Below are 16,847 nucleotides of genomic sequence, written 5' to 3' on the forward strand. Positions count from 1 at the left end.
AAAGCAAGCTTAATATTGCAACCATCGGAGTTCATTTTTCATAGAAATTTTATAAATTTGCAACGATGCGTTTTTCCGGATTCGAACGATGATTCATCGTATCACGAGCTTCGTCTTATTTCTTTCGCTTTAATTTTTCCTCCGAGTTTTGTATTTTAATCGGTTTATTCGCAATTTCTTTAGTCATTTTACCTTATTAGGTTCTGTTTTTTTTTTTTTTTTTTTTTTTTTTTGTTTTTCATATCGTGATCGTGAAATGGAATTCCGAGCATCCGCTTATCTTTGTCCTCGTTACTTCTCCTTTCGTACAGACTCTAGAAATTTGATTAAGTTTGAACAAAATTTTATGCACCTATCTTTTTTTGCATCGTAAAAATACTCTCTGTGTAGCGACCTTCTGTGAGATATCTATTATTCTAATATATTTTTCGTAGTTTCGCAAAACTATATCTATAACTATAGATTTATGCTACTTTATTTACACTTTTCAATAACGTATTTAGGCAACGTTTACGCGTCGATACCGTCGATAAGGTACAATTATCGATACAACTATCGGTATATCTTCTTCGTTCAAATGCTTTCATATTTATCGACTAATTTCTCGATCTTTTCCTTCGATAAGTTCAGCGCTTTCATCATCGAATTTCGAGATATTCTTGTCGCTTCTGGCGTGGCCTGATACGACCGTCTCAAACAGCATTTTTGTGAAAACGTTTCTATAGAAGCAACGTGCACGTTTAATCGTATGTCCGAGAGACGGAATTTTACGCAGAAATAAATGAAACACCGTTTGATATCAAGGAAGCGAAAACTGCACTGTAATCGCGGCGATATCGTATAGTTATTGTTATCTGTTTGTTCGAGGTAATCTTGAATAAGGCACATACGTTTCCTTATATGGACTTGCTTGAGTTTCGATCGTATCTTACTGGAGGCAATTTTTTGTAATCACGATGGAATGTCTAAGTCTGATTCCTCTTATCCGCTTCCTATTTCACCACTTTTACATAATTCTTAACATACAACATTCGACGTATGAAAGATTTCGCGACTCTCGTCATTCTTATCTCGGTTCGACAATTATTTTCGCGCTGTAGCGTTATTATCTTGCTACGATAAAGTTACACGTACTATGAAATAGAGCTACCGAACGTTCTTACGTAAGATCGTGCACCGCGAAAAATTCCACCGAATAACTCGTTCGTTCGGAAACTTGCAAACTCGCCGTTCACAGACCGCAGGTTGCCATAAGTTTTTCTTCTAAAAAGAATTTGTCTGTTTTCAAGAAATGGTTAAAAAGAAAAGAATAAATTCCAAAAGCATTGTACTCTCCTACGAAGAATCAACCACACGCGTGGTGCAACTCCAAGAACAACCAAGCCAAGCGTCTTAAAGTAAACGAACCGATATTCAAACGCAAACATCGAAGTTGAAACGCAAGTTGCAACGATCATCGCTGTGGAAGGCGCCTGCAACTATCTTCCAAACACGTACAGACATACACAGCTTAAAATTCGAACGCCCTCCAGCTGAAAGCTAGACGATGATTCATGCTGCAGCTCGTATGGAATTTCTGCTGCTTCGTGACAAATTGTATCTTCCACAATTTCATCCTGCTGGCATTCTTTCCTTCTTATTACTACGCACAGCGATAAATTCAATTCCTTTCTTCGATTTTCCGTACGCGATTCTTCGTTTACTCGTGAGATCTCGAAACGATCGTAATTTGGCGAATTTTGCAAAGCCGTGCTAAAATCGGTAAAAGCATGATATTATATATCTATATCTATATATATATATATATATATATATATAGATGAGTCGCGTGATAACACACGACCATTGTAGTACGTGATTATATAATTGTGCAAGTTTCGTTTATTTAAAAAATAGCAAAGTAGCGTTTAATTTAAGACAATAGGTCGTATCTGTCGTCTTGGAAAGATTTAAGAATTATCGATTCAAAGCTATGATGCTCGTAAGGAGAAAGTACGAATCTATTCGTTTCCTGAATTAATTAATCATCGAAAGGTTTCTTTTCGTCCCACTGACAAACGGTCAATTTTTTCTACGTCTCGGCAGCACGAAGAACGCTTTGTTGTCGTTAAGAAGAAAGTTCGATATCTATCTGCGTACACCGATGATTTCTAGCGAATGATATAAAGCTTTTCAAAGAATCAAGGTATTCGAGCGCCGGTATATATAACGGGTCGACAGGTGTCGCGATGAAAGCAGGTTTTCTTCCACCGATTCCCCCATGGACCTCCTTCAAATCAGTGCCGTATTTATGATTCATCGATGCTTTGTAAGTTCTAGATCAAACGTTTGCCGTGAAACCAATTTTAATTGGTTAATTGCTTAAAATTGACCGTCGTAGTCACTTTCAAGCGCTAAATGCGTTTGTATCTCGAGGTCTGTACAAATTCTCGAAAGGAAAGCCGATATATAGAGAAATTTATGAAACTCTGCAAAGAAATAAACGTAGTAGGAGCAACGAACGAGCGTGAAATGAAATTGAGAATCGAATTCCAATATTTTCTTGCAAATGATACTCTGTATCCTAGAAGTTGCGAATCTTCTTTATATAATTTGTATTTTTACGAAATCTTCTGCTACGTCGTTTAACGGCGAAACATTTTTTTTTTTTTTTTTTAAATAAAATATGTGCAGAGAAAGAAGTATAATTTGATATTCGACGTAAGAGCATTACGCGTAAAAGCAAACGGTTGAAAACAGAGTCGAAACGGAGAAAACAGAAAAGAATATACTATGAGAAATGTACGTAACCAGAAATTCGTGTACGCCACTGTAGATATATCGATCAAATAACACGAACTATTTTATATTGGAAGATAAAATAACACGTAACTAAGATTATCGAGATTGTACGAATCTTCGAAAGATTCCAACCATCGAAATGATTTTCTATCGTCGATTACGAATGTTCGAATGTTATAACTTTGGACATAGGAGCTGTAACGAATAACATCCTAGAGTAATATCCGAATGTCCTAGAAATGAATACGAAAAATGTCTTAATATCGTTCGTTCTTAACCAAAAATTGCCTATTTTATTATTAAAAATTGACTTATCCTTAACGTATATTTCACGTATTATACGAGAATACGATTCATCGACACGCGTAAACGTACAAAGAGAGTATCGTAAGATATTCCGTCTTGAAAGATACGTTAACGTCCAAAGACGACAGATTTTAGACAGTGGAACGGTGTTCTCGTAGTTGATCGTCAATGTTCCTATTGTAACGTTGGCTAGGGGAACCGTAGCGCTAGGATACGTTCCTGAACACTGTCCCTCAAGACCCGTTTCCGTGCTCCCTCGACGTAGCCCCCAGCGATACACGGGGTCCCATTCCGCGCAGAAGTGCAATGTACCCGATAATCCGAGTACCGGAGATATACGCATATTTCACGAACGCAGAAAACGCGCACGAGAACGGTAGATAGTCGGAGCAGAGAGCGCAAAATTGCATTTTTATTTGATCGACTGTACATCCGGAATTACAATCGCTCGAGTAATACGTGACGAAACGTAACGTGGCCCCTGAATATTCGAGTATTTCCGGCAGAAAACTATCCGGCGGAAACGATCGCTGTAAAACCGAAAGATTCGACAAGATAATTAAAGAAGTTGGATATTGGATGTACGTAAATTACATGGTGCGATCGTATATTTGCTATAGTATCGTTCTTGATTAAATTATCCTATACGAGTAACATTTTCCCTTTTCGTATTTCGAATACGTATACGACCGTTGAAATATTCGAAATAACGATCGAATATCTTGGACCGAGCGAAGAAAAGTAATAAATTTTTAGCTCTTTTAAGTGTTTCCAAGTATATGTGGATAGAAGATTCGAACTAAGGAAAGCAGATTAATAATCTTAATTTTACTAAACGCTCGAATTGTGCGGAACATATCGGGATTTTTCAAACGTCGAATAGTTACGAATTATTCCGATTTTACAATTTACGATTAAGCCGAACGTTTCAGCGTAATATTTATCGTACGTTTTACTATCGGTTGCTACGTTGCGATTGTATACGAAGACAAAAATGTGGATAACGATAACAATCGTAAGAGTACGAAAGTGATAGACTGCTGTGACATCACGTTGTATAAATATCGATGATCCTAATTATCCGAATATTATTCGAACGCTGAAATATTACGAAAGTCGTACGCTATCGGAATATATTATTACGCGCGTACAAGGAACAGATATCGTGTAGAGGAATAGTTCTACAAGATCGTTATAGCAGAACTGTTTGTTCGTGTCGCTAATAATGCTGTTACTATGGTACGGTAAAGAGTATGAATTTTTTAATGATACGTCAATTCTGCCATGTGATTCTACTAGATTGCACAACGGGTACGTTACTTGTATTTATAAATATAAAATAGATACTTTTTTCTTCACGCTACATGAACATTCGTTTACAATCCGTAAAAGCTGCGTGAAATTTTGTACTACACACGCGCGGCGATGTGCGCAAGTTTTCAGTCGGATACATCTTTTACTTTATATTCCAAAAGCGATACTTCAAAGAAATTTAACTAACAACGGTACGACTATGCGATAGCGTTTACTCCTTTACTTGCCATACCTTTCCAAACAAAAGTTAGTTGGTTAACGTTTTATTAGATATATCGCTTTCGAAGTAAAAAGTAACAAATTTATTTGACTGGAAACTTTTGCACATCGTTGTATCCGTGTAAAATATCAAAGGAAAACAGAGGTAACGCGTTAAACGCGTAAAAATTGATTTTGAAAACTATACGTAGAAAATACGCGAGTTAAACGAAAGGTTCAGGCTTGCATATGCAAAGATTATTTTTCTTCGATGTGTTATTACTTTTCTCGAGACTCCGTTTAAGCTCGAGAACTGTGAGAAACGAATCTGGTTGAACGCGGTGTCGTTATATAAATTGCCAGCGATTAATTATGATACGCATATCCGCCCTTCCCACATCACGAATCCGAACAGGCTAAATTCCCAGGCGATTTCTTCTACCTTCTCCTCCAAGGACTCCTTTCGTATGACCTCTGAATGAACTTGAACTTGAAAAAATGTGGAGCGGTACGTATACGACTGTATACAGCTACATCCGGACTTACACACGCGAAACTTACGTACCAACGATAGGTTTCGTTCTATTCGAGATTCCATATCGACGTGCTAGTCAAAATTATCAGAAAGATCGGTTATTCACAGCGCCTAGTAACATAGTTCTCGCATTGATACGCGAAGCAAAAAAAGTATTATAGCGTGATATTTATAAAAAGGCAGATAAAGAGGAACAGACTTCTTATATATAACAAATCATAATTAATACACGATAACGTTAAATATGCGTGTTCGATTAATATACCGCGAAACGTGAATGTAAACGAAAATTACGATAGGTCGACTCACGACGACCCAATTACATACATCTCGTCAACCATTACTTTCCATGTTAGATACGTATAAATCCACTGCTACATATTCGCGTTCTTTATGCTTTTTAACATATAATGCAGAGGATACTTTTACCTTGAAAGTTTTACCCTGCTACAACCTTTATATCGATCCTTCCAGATTCATTTATATCTGTCCGTAATTAATAATTCCTTTACATAAATAATTTTCATCCCAAGCAGCGATAACTTCTATGTGAAACCTACTCGATATTCACAACGTGCTCTAACGATCGAAATTTTAACGATCCATTCGAACGATCAACAAAAATCCTTTCGTTGTTCCATCGATTTCTTTTACATTGTAAATTTTGCGTTTTGTTTTTTATTTTTTTTTTTTTTTTTTGTTTAATCAGGGAAGTACGGAGACGTTAAATCTCAAAATAGATTTAAATACCGAACACTGGAACAGAAAAACAAAGGAACGAAAAAATTACACTCGAGATACGTTGTTTAGGGACAACGACTTAATGCGACGTACAAATTTATTCAGGCATGCAAGTTATTGATAATTATTCGATGCTGCGTGATAATTGTGCAGTTCTACCCTCCGCCACGGTGAATGATTCAGAGTACGTACACTGTACGTACACTGTATACGCGGAATATACCGCAAGTATATCGACCCCTGCATCTGCTGTGCTCGGTATGTGGGACGAGCTATCGACAAAGACCGTATTATGGATCGTATATCGAACTTCGTTTCTATTCTCGCACCATACACTTGACAAATTGTCACCTATGCCATCCATCGCTTAGAACGATAAATTATCACGTTTTATAAACGATTTCACACCAGGTGAACGTAAGATCGACGAAACAATTAATAGGATGGATTTCGATAAAATTAAAATACGAAATTGAGATGTAAAAGGTTCGAAAGTCGTTCAGTTATTTATTACTATTTGTTACCACGTTGCGTTTCTCTTCTTTTAAATATTCGTTTTCAACGTTAGGCTCGGTGCTTCGCTGCCTAAAAATCAAAAACGGCAAGTAATCTATCTCTCTCTGTATCGTACCTATTCTTGACCTCTATTTAAACATGTAGACATATTTTTTAAACAGAGTAAGTATATTCGCTGTATTCTTTATATCTTGCTTGGATTATCGTTAATCGCAAAGACATCATAAATGCGAGAAGATGGAAGATCGGAAAGTTTTAAATGTCTTATAGAAACGGATCCTTCAAGATTCGATATTCGATTATAAAACAGAATTTTTATCCTTGTTGATGGACTGCGGATATTTGTGCATTTATCAAAAATTTACAGATCCAGCTTATACGTAGAGTGCACGCGATACGCAGAAATACGCAGTGAAACGTTTAAAATGCAACGATAATTATAATATTCTAAACGAAGCATGGCAATATGGAAACTTTTTCTGGCTGTGAAGCCGAAAACTAAATAAATATATACAGGATGCCTTAATGAGAAGTACTATCTAAAATAACTTTGAGCGAAAAACGTCTTAGACGAATTGTGATGCATTTCAAGGGACTCGTCGGACGAATACAATTTTATTTTCCAGTATCTTATATTTTCTGGCGTATCAAAGTGATCGTCAGCTTCTTAAATACCACCGTATACTTTGATGTTTTAATTTTAAACGTACGTTAAATTTGACAAATTGAAATTAAAATATCCGCTGAACCAATGGTTTTTCGCTATAAATGAATTAATATCTTTTACGTAGAAAACGTTCGGCTGGATCGCCTATGTTGTGCTAAAATCTCGTTTAAAAAGCTCAAGGTCACCTCGATATCCGAGAAAATATAAAAATATAGAGAAATAAATCTCTTGAAACGCAACGCGATTCGTTTAAACCGTTTCTCGACGATGCAACTAGTAGCTAACGAGTTATTTAGATAGTAGATACTTTTTATCGACTCACCCTGTATATATGGATATAATATATAATAATTGAAACACTTAGTGGATAAAAGAAACGTCCGTTTCTATTTCTTTAATCGTGTTCGTTAAAATTTGAATTTGCATAAATGTCTGTTTCACGGTACGCTTGAGACTCTTTAAACGTAACAAGGAAGAGGTGAACCACCGGCTCATCGTACAAGAGACCACGTGTTGAGCTCAATTTCTATTCTCGTAACGCGTTCTATATTTGGAATAAGTATGTACTTGTTTGACTCGTATCATTGCTGCGGATGCAAACTTTCTGTCGCTTCTGTTTCTCACGTTCGTCGTTTTGATAGATTAATTGATACGAAAAGAATTAGTTACGTCGAACTATAGGGTTATACGTATCTGTGGATAATTACATCGCGTAAGAAAATAAACAGGCGTTTAAAGTAACGTAACATATTCGTGTAGATTTCCGGTGGTATATTTACGAACACGTAAGACGAATATCTCGTTCTTAACGTTTTATTACGTTGCGTTAATTCGTATTCTTGTAAAAGTGGACGTCTTGAAACGCGCACGCGCACGCACACGCGTAATTACATATATCTGTCATGTCGGTCCGAAAAAAACCCTTCGATGGAAAGCGTTGGATCGCCGCCAAAATTGTAATCGCTTTATTTCACCTCCTTTAACGCGAAACTCTTGTTTGGCCCGGCTTGTAAGAACCGCTGATTCTCAGAAAGCACACGTTTTCGTTCCACTTTCACGCGATCGAATATTCGTCTGACCGTGTTAAATACATTTGTAAGATTAGAAAGAACCGCAGGATATTAATAGGAACCACGATTTACGTCTTGAAATGTCTTTACGAATCGAAAAGGCATCGTAGTAACATAAAGCGAACCGCGATTATATTAACTTTGATAACTTTTCAAATTTGTTTCTTTGATATATTATTATTATTATCCTTTTAACTTGAGTTAAGAGAATACGTATCAGGAAATTTTTTACGCGAATTGACTTAATTGATCTAAAGAGTAATCAACCTTTACAGCTATCGTAAAACAAACTGTTTTTTATTTTCTCCTTCAAATCTGATTGTACGTTAGACAGGTAATTTACGTACTCGATCGTGCGCGTATCGGCTCTATAACGATCGCTGTAGAGTTGAAAATTAGTTTAAACTAAGAGACTTTATAATTTAAATACGGACTTCGCCAGTAACTAATGATATGCTAATCGTAGATGTTAAATCTAGTTGCCGTCTTGGATATTGCTGTATCATTCGTTACGAAGTATAACGGTCTAAAACGGTATTAAATCAGATACTATAGCGTGTCCAAAAAAAAAAAAAAATTGGTTACAATCTTAGATAAAAATTCAAAGTATTATCACGCTTGAACATTTCCGATTTTTGTAAAATATTTGTAAAATACGAACGCGCCTTTGTAATATTTGCATTATACGATAAACATACATTTACACATCTACGTCCACTTTTTTCTCTTTTAAAAACTTTTCACTAAAACCGAAAACGTCGAAACAACCGATTAATGAAGCTGAAACCATTCTCATCTTTGTCGAAACATATGTTCGTAGATAAATATACTATTCTCATATTCTTCTTCTTTATTTGTCCTTCCTCTCGCAGACGGGACGACACACGCCAAATTTGGACGAAAGTGGAGGTCGTGCAGCAGCAAGGACTATTGCGATCACATCCACTGCGATCTCGTATTATCCGATCAAAATTTTCGTAACTTTTGTTTTTTCATATTTTTCCACGAAAACTCACTTAGCAACGGTGTTTTAACAATACGTAATTCAGAAATACTCGTCTAAGTAAAAGCTGTAAAATGATTTAGTTCGCGATATTTGCGAAATTGTATTACCTTTTAGCATACAAAAGGTAATCCTTACATACAATAGGTCTTCCTCTGCTCTGAGATAGACGATTACGTGTAAAATAAAAATCTTGTAGATATCCGAAAGAATACCGATACACGTAGATGCGGATAGAATGTAAAATGATATGTAAAATCATAATAAAAATGATGTAACGTCGATGGAAATGGAACAACGAAACACGATATCCTCTAAATTACCATAAACGGTATGTAAGTAAATGTAAGTAGAAGACGAGAATACGGGTTATTAACGGAAATCGTGCAAGTTCAAGTTTCCATAGGCGGAGGGTCTTGAAATTTCCAGATACGAGCCTACTCCCTTTCTTCTTCGTCTGCAGAGTCCCTCGTCCCACTCGAGAAGGATACCTTGTGCTAGTGCACATTACCGCGCACACAGTACCCAGCCATTCATCCGGTAGTTTTTGCCTGCCGACTTGACGAACATGCACTCCGTTCCAGTTTCATTCAACCCGATTTTTTGCCATGACGACAATCGTTCGCCGATTACGAGACTATAATGGAATGAATGGGAACGGGGTGTACGTCAGTTATTCGAGCTCGCGACGAAATCAAAAATCACTGCATGAAAATAATTCGACTTTTTCTTATTTTATACGCTTTTCAAGCGATATTGTTTCATTTAGAGAAATTAGAACGTAACTTAACGAAAACGATATAATTCCTTTTTATTTCATTTTCTGTAACTCGCAACCGGTATCAGTTTCATTTCGTAGAATTAAAAAGGTACCAGCCTTCTCTAAACGAACCAGCTTATTTACGTTCAAGATTAATTCTTTCGTTATTCTAGGCTTACAAAAAGTCTAAAACGTTTCTGGAATACTTAACGACGTTTCCGTTTGACAAGTAGAACGTTCGACGAATCTTTTTCAAGCAAATAAAAATTCCAAAAAGAATGGAAATTCAAGGGTGCAATGTCGATCCAGTTCACCTACCAAGGATTAAACTTGTTTCTTTATCAGCTGCGTATTCCACGGCGAAGAAACGTTACACTGAACAACGTGTTACATTCTGTAAAAAAAAAAAAAGAAAAAAGAAAGAAAAAACGCGAACATATTGGACTTTTGAAACGATATAATGTTACGTTATAATATTAAATAATGTTTTGAAAAATACGAGGGAATTAAATTTGATCGTTCTTGCAGCTTGAAACGCATAGGAAGTAAGAAGGTCCTCGAAGTAAGTCGTCGAAAAACTTGGTCGAAACTCGAGAGTCGATCGATCCTGCCTACCTGACGAAGCGGAAATGGCTATTTATAACTGCGAATGCTTCTTGAATTCTTATTTACGGTTTATAAGAAAAGGGCCCGGCGAAGAGTATAATCGCTTTACGATGATCCAAGTTTCCTCTTCTTCGCATATTCTTCGATATACCTTTCGAAACATTAAAAATATTCTAAGAGACAGAAAATAAAATTATATCGATAACTCGGTACTTGGAATAATCGTTTCGTACGAGTACGTCGTTCCGGTAAAATTTCGGTTAAAAGGATATCCGCATTCCTAAATCGCTGAAATGTGTTAAAAAGAAAAAAAAAATGACTGAAAATTCGAAAGTATCTTGCACTACCAAAGAAGATGCGTTCAACTGGAAGAGGCGACCTACATCCGCATGACTACACTGATAGAGAACTCTCGCATGTACAGGGTGAGCTAATTGTAATCAACTGCAGCGCGCGTAAGCATTGCTTTAGGACGTTTAGGCTCTCTTCCGATTAATTTCGACCTCCCCTGCGTGACACAGATATCGAGGATCGTAATGGTAATGTCATTGAAAAAATTGACAACATAAATGCACTTGCGTCGAGCTGCATCATTAACATCTAAAAAAGAATATTTCAACATATCGTAATTGACGAAAAGAGAGAATCTTCCGAGTCTTCTCTTAACTCTCAAGTATCTCGAATTAGATTTACCAAGTTTCGTAAAAGATTAACGACAAAATCAACTTTTTATAGGGATAACGAACACGTATTTAATGCCAAAAATCAAATAAAAAAATTCGCTCGCCAACTATCAAAAATCTATATAAACTATGTATCAGCTATGCATCGTTATAAAAATGTCACGATCGTATTTCAATTAGTCGATTAAACGTTCCGTGTTTGGCAGCGTTTGATACATGTAAAACATATCAGTTTCAGGAAAGTCAAAGATTAAGCGGAATATTTGTAGGTCACAGAGGTTCTTAATATTTCTGTGAATGGTAAATAAGGAACGGTGGGGACCGGTCGAGCTGCATAGATTGCTAACAACTAGCAAGTTCCAAAGTTGTACAGATAAGGCAAGACCTTGCTTCTCTGAACAAGGACACCGGTCGTCGTCTTGCCATCTAGACAACATACCTAGCTATGTAGCTGTTCCACTTTCGTATGCATCGAGAATGGTGCACTTGGTCTAACGCGCGTACACCGTTGCTCATAAACGTTGGACACTTTGCTCGATTTATATCAAGCATACGCGAATATCAGTAGAATATATCGATTAATGGCAAACTAACGATCGAAACTGATATTTACTATCTCCTCGTGGAATCGACAAATATGTCGTACATTTTATAAATATTGCATTATTACAAGATATTTTACTCTCTATTTAAAAGTATACTTTACTTCCCAAAATAAAGTTTTATTCGTCGTAGGGTCGCCTTAAATCTTCCTGTCTGCGTTTTTCTAACTATATGACACTGTACTAAAAGACACGAGTATTCGTATACTTTTGAGCGGCAATGTATGTGCATGCGTCTCGCGCATAAGCATAAGCATAAGCACGAACTGTACTAAGACGCGAAAACTACGATGGACTTCGACGACTAGTTTCTTTCCATTAGAAGCTTTCTTCGCGAGATTACACTTTTCCTCGAATCGCTCGGACCGCTTACGATACGACTGTGAGAACAGAAAGCGGACGTCGATCGTTCCGGTTTTTGCTTCAACGAGTTTCATCAGAAAGTAGCCAATGACGATCGAGACGTTGCAGTTTCGAAAAATCAAATGATGCGGAAATATCCTTTTGTCGCGTGACCCAATGGATTTCGAAAGATCGATAGAAAGTAGACTAGAAAATGGATCGAAACGAGTACAGGTGATAAAAAGAAGCGCGAAGAAATTAGCACGACGATGGTTCGTTTGTACGGGTAAACGGAGAAGATCGCAAGTTTTCAAGCTGGACGTCTCTTCGACGAAGCGTGTAAGCTTCTGGAAAAGCAGCAAATCGAACGCGATAGTCGATTATCGTTTCGTCGCAAAACTCCGATACCGATGGCAAAGAGGAATTTAACTTGGCGCAAGGTAATCCAACTTCCTGGAGAAAAAGTAACGCGCCAACTTCTATTCGGTGTTGCTTCGAAGCTAATTAAAACGTAAAACTAAAGAATAAACGTTAAGAGAAAGATGATACCCGTCTGCGCAAAACTAAAGAAACAAGATGTACGTTTCACTGAGAAATACGAGGCACTTGCGTATTCAGATATTTCTAAGTAACCGATATATAGTTATCGGGGTAACAGGTAAGGAACGTTTGAAAACGACACAGTTGGGCGTCCGCACCGATTAAAAATTATCACAGTGATTAAACTTTGTAAATACTGTGGCTGGCCGATTACTGTCGCCTACCTGCAAATTCGGTAACTACGTATATCGGTTACTTAAAAATATCTAAATTTTTTTTTCTTTACCTCATATTTGTCCGAGTGAAACACATTGCGTCTCGGGTGTCATTTTGCCTTTAATATTTATTTTATTTCATCGTTTTTGACGTCGTCGAAAACCAACAAGTAAATGCGCTGCAATAAAAGGAAAATAGACGTATTCCCTTCCTAGATTCAGCGATTTAGACGCCTGAACCCTTTTTCCATCTCTCTTGTTAGTTTGTTTTTTTAATATGCTATAACGTTCCCGAAATGGACACGAGTCCATCGAGACCCGTAGAGTTAGACTCGGTCAAGCCGTTTTCAGGTTACAAGTGTACAAACAACCAAACAGACAGACAGACAAACATACATACATACATACATTAAGGCCAAATACAATACCTTCCTGCTATCGTTGTCGCGTAAAACGCTACAGTTTGGAAAATTGAAGTTGCCTTGTACATTTCAAAAACATGTGGATGTTATCGTTATCATTCGCATATAATTTAATACTGTTATTTAGTTCTTGTTAGTTCAAAAGATATAGATACATAATGTTGGATATTTCAAATATTTTTAAACGTATACTGTCTAATCTGTACAGATACATTTTTAACGAATACGACTGAGAAACAAAAATGAATTATCTTCCCTCTGGTCTTGATAAATTTATCTCCGAAGAAATAAAGTATAAAATCCTCGCAAAAAGTTATTAAGGATATTATATTGGTACATTATCATAATGATAGTAAAGTATAACGTAATTATATTACGTTCTAAGCGATAATTATCAAGAGGAAAATTTTCCTTTGTAGCGCGTTCATTACGGCATGATATAATCTTATTTGTTTAATCCTCGTGCAACTATCGAGCATGGGCGTTCCTTCTCACTTACGCGTATGTCCGTTTAAAATCACTAGTGCAAGAAATATTAACTTTCGCGAATGATTGATGTATTACGCTTTCGTGTTTCATGCTCGTTATTTCGTAATAACGCGATTATTGGTCTTTCTTACTCATTATTTCCCGGTGAACATCGGCGTCAGCGTTCCTGGAACGATTTCTGAAATCATTTAAGCAAGTCAATTCCGTGTCGTTTATCCTTCTTTGAATTTCCTTCGTTTATTGGTTCAAAATTAATCTCAAGATTAAAGAAAAATTCAAAATTGTTGTACACGTAAATATGTACGTTGTCGAATTTGTAACGATTTTCGAAATAATCGTAATGATCGATCATCGATAAACGAAGACTAGAAAGAAGAAGAAGACGATATTCTACACTTGTACAACAGTTTCAAAATGCAGTACGCTTATGTCACTATTAATCTTACGATTAATGTTACGTTGCTAAAATCGTTCTTCTATCTGATTTTAATGTTAAAGATGTATTTTACCGCCCTTTTCGTAACTTAAAAATTAGTGCTTCTTGCAATATTGAGCGTATTAAAATATTTAATTGTCGTCGACAGTTATACAAAATATATAGTTTTTGGCCTCTGCAAAATTTTGTTACTTATATTTGTCAACCTAATAAATTCTTTCCATTTTTAGCTGCGAGTTTTGTTATTATAATAAAATATTCCGTTTCGATCGAAGCGACGTTAAAACGAAAGAATTATCAAAAATTCTTGTTGAAATTACTGAAATTATCTGCTTATCGTGTGCTTTATCTATAATCTTCAAACGTGATATTATTATATTCTAATTCTTGTAAATCGCAGCCTTGCGAGACGATTTGAATAAGCGGAAGGACGAAATCATCGTTTTTGGTAATCCTAGCGATCCACGGCCGTGTTCCAAATCCTTGACTTCCCGCGGACACACTCAGATACGTGCAAGAAAACGGAGTCAAGAACGTAAGTAGCAGCCAGCGACGTATGTGAACACATTCGTTTTACCGGTTGTCTACCTGTTCTGGGTCAGTCGCGTGTGCAAGGTCAGATCCCAAGAATCTCCAACGTCACTCGTCAAAGCCGAAGACCGCGGTTCTCGCGTGCCGTCTACAGTAGAATGGTCGTCATTTTTACCTTCGATTCGACGACTCACCACGAGAAAAATACGCGTATACTTCCTACCGGCATCGATGAATCCGATTTTTCTTCGATTCCATGGCTATCGCGTTCAACGATTTTCATTTCAATCTTCTACATTATACTAAACTGAAATTCGCCTAAAATTCGTCTCTTGAAAAATTTCACTTTGGAACGTTTACATTTGTAACTTAAACAATAGTAATATTAACCTAAACACTAGAGTATAATCTATAAAGTTTACAAACTTTATGCGACTTTTAAGACACTTTCGGTATGTAATTTTATTGTTGAGTGACAACAAAAGCATCTTTTGCCCGCAAAACATTATAGATCGTAAGATACAAGCATCGCGAAAAACAATCAACCTAAGCGACTTTATTCCACTACACTTAATGATTATCTTATCCGCATCACCGAAGACAAAAGAGATTATATTTCTATAGATATTGTCAACTCTTATTCTTTTATTACTTTTCGCTTTTGCAGTATCACGTTGTATATTGTGTCTAATTGCAGAAAGATTATATCTCTAATTATTCGAAAGAAAATTGTTCTAGAAGCCTAAAACATAATATCATAAATGACTGTTACTGCAAAGTCCAAGTCTACAACTTGCAAAAATAAAGGATAAAAATAAATGACGAAAGTAGATAAACTGATTGCAATAGCAACCATATATACTCGTGTATACATATGTAAACAAGAAAATTATGCGTTATTGTAAATGCCTATTGCAAATAACGAAAGTATTATACGAACAAGCGATGAATGAATGACAACGTACTCTGACTAAGAAATGAATCGTTTTCTAGTGTAAAGCCGATATGTAGCTTGAATCATCGCCGAATTTTTAATCAGAGTTTCAGTCGCGCATACGTGAATAACAAGTCCTACGATCTTTGCACACCAACTAACTATTATCGTTTTCTTTATCGTTAGCTGCTAAGACCGAAGCGACGTCACTGTTCCTCGATCTGACGAGCCATAAGTCAACACTAAATATAGTGATCGCGTATTATCGCGCGTTTCTGGCCGGATTCTTTGCATGTTTAACTGTTGTTGTTGCATGTTAAATGTAGAAATTAATCGCGAACATAGTTACCTCTTACTCAAGAATAATTGCCAATTGTCGTCATATTAGATGTATTATCCGAAGAATGAAAATTAGTTAATGCGTATATTTGGAAATTTCTAATGACGATTGAACAATTAAATTTGATCCTCTGACGAGAATATTATTCTTCGCCATAATATTTTCACTATCGTCGACTAATACTGTTCCAACAAATCGGTCACGTATTTATTTATTTATTATCAACGTATCGCCTCGTTTCATCCATTTCGTTTATTTCACCATAAAGTTGTGCAAATATGGAAATACTTGCCTCTTTTAAACAATCGCATTTCGATCGATGAAACGAGTATCGATCAGAAAATTTGTACAACGAATTAAGACGATTCCATTTAAGATTTGATTACAGTTGTATATTACATCTCGAAACGAATTAGAGTATCGTGATACGAGATGAAACTGTTCACCGAGAATCTTTCACCTCCCACTTAAGGACAATTCAAGTATTACGTATGAACAGCCACTTGGTTGTACCTTGAGGAGAACAGAAGTACATAAGAGGGATCACTTTTGTTCTTGCCAAGGGAAAGTGAAGACGAGTCCGTGAAGTATGTATTACATACGATTCAAAGGGAATTAAAGTACTTGCTACTTGAAAAATCTTACACTTGCATCGTTTCTCGAGAATTATCAAGATTTAAATAATTTGTACTAATTTCACAATATCAAATTATCTTATTAGGAATCTTAATTTGCCTATCGGAGTAGTCATTTACGAACCCAATAAACCAATCAACTTGTACAGCTAATTCTAACTTTCCACGTGTCGTTATTACC

The sequence above is a fragment of the Bombus huntii genome, chromosome 1 (genome assembly GCF_024542735.1).
Source record: "Bombus huntii isolate Logan2020A chromosome 1, iyBomHunt1.1, whole genome shotgun sequence".
In the NCBI taxonomy this organism is placed as follows: domain Eukaryota; kingdom Metazoa; phylum Arthropoda; class Insecta; order Hymenoptera; family Apidae; genus Bombus; species Bombus huntii.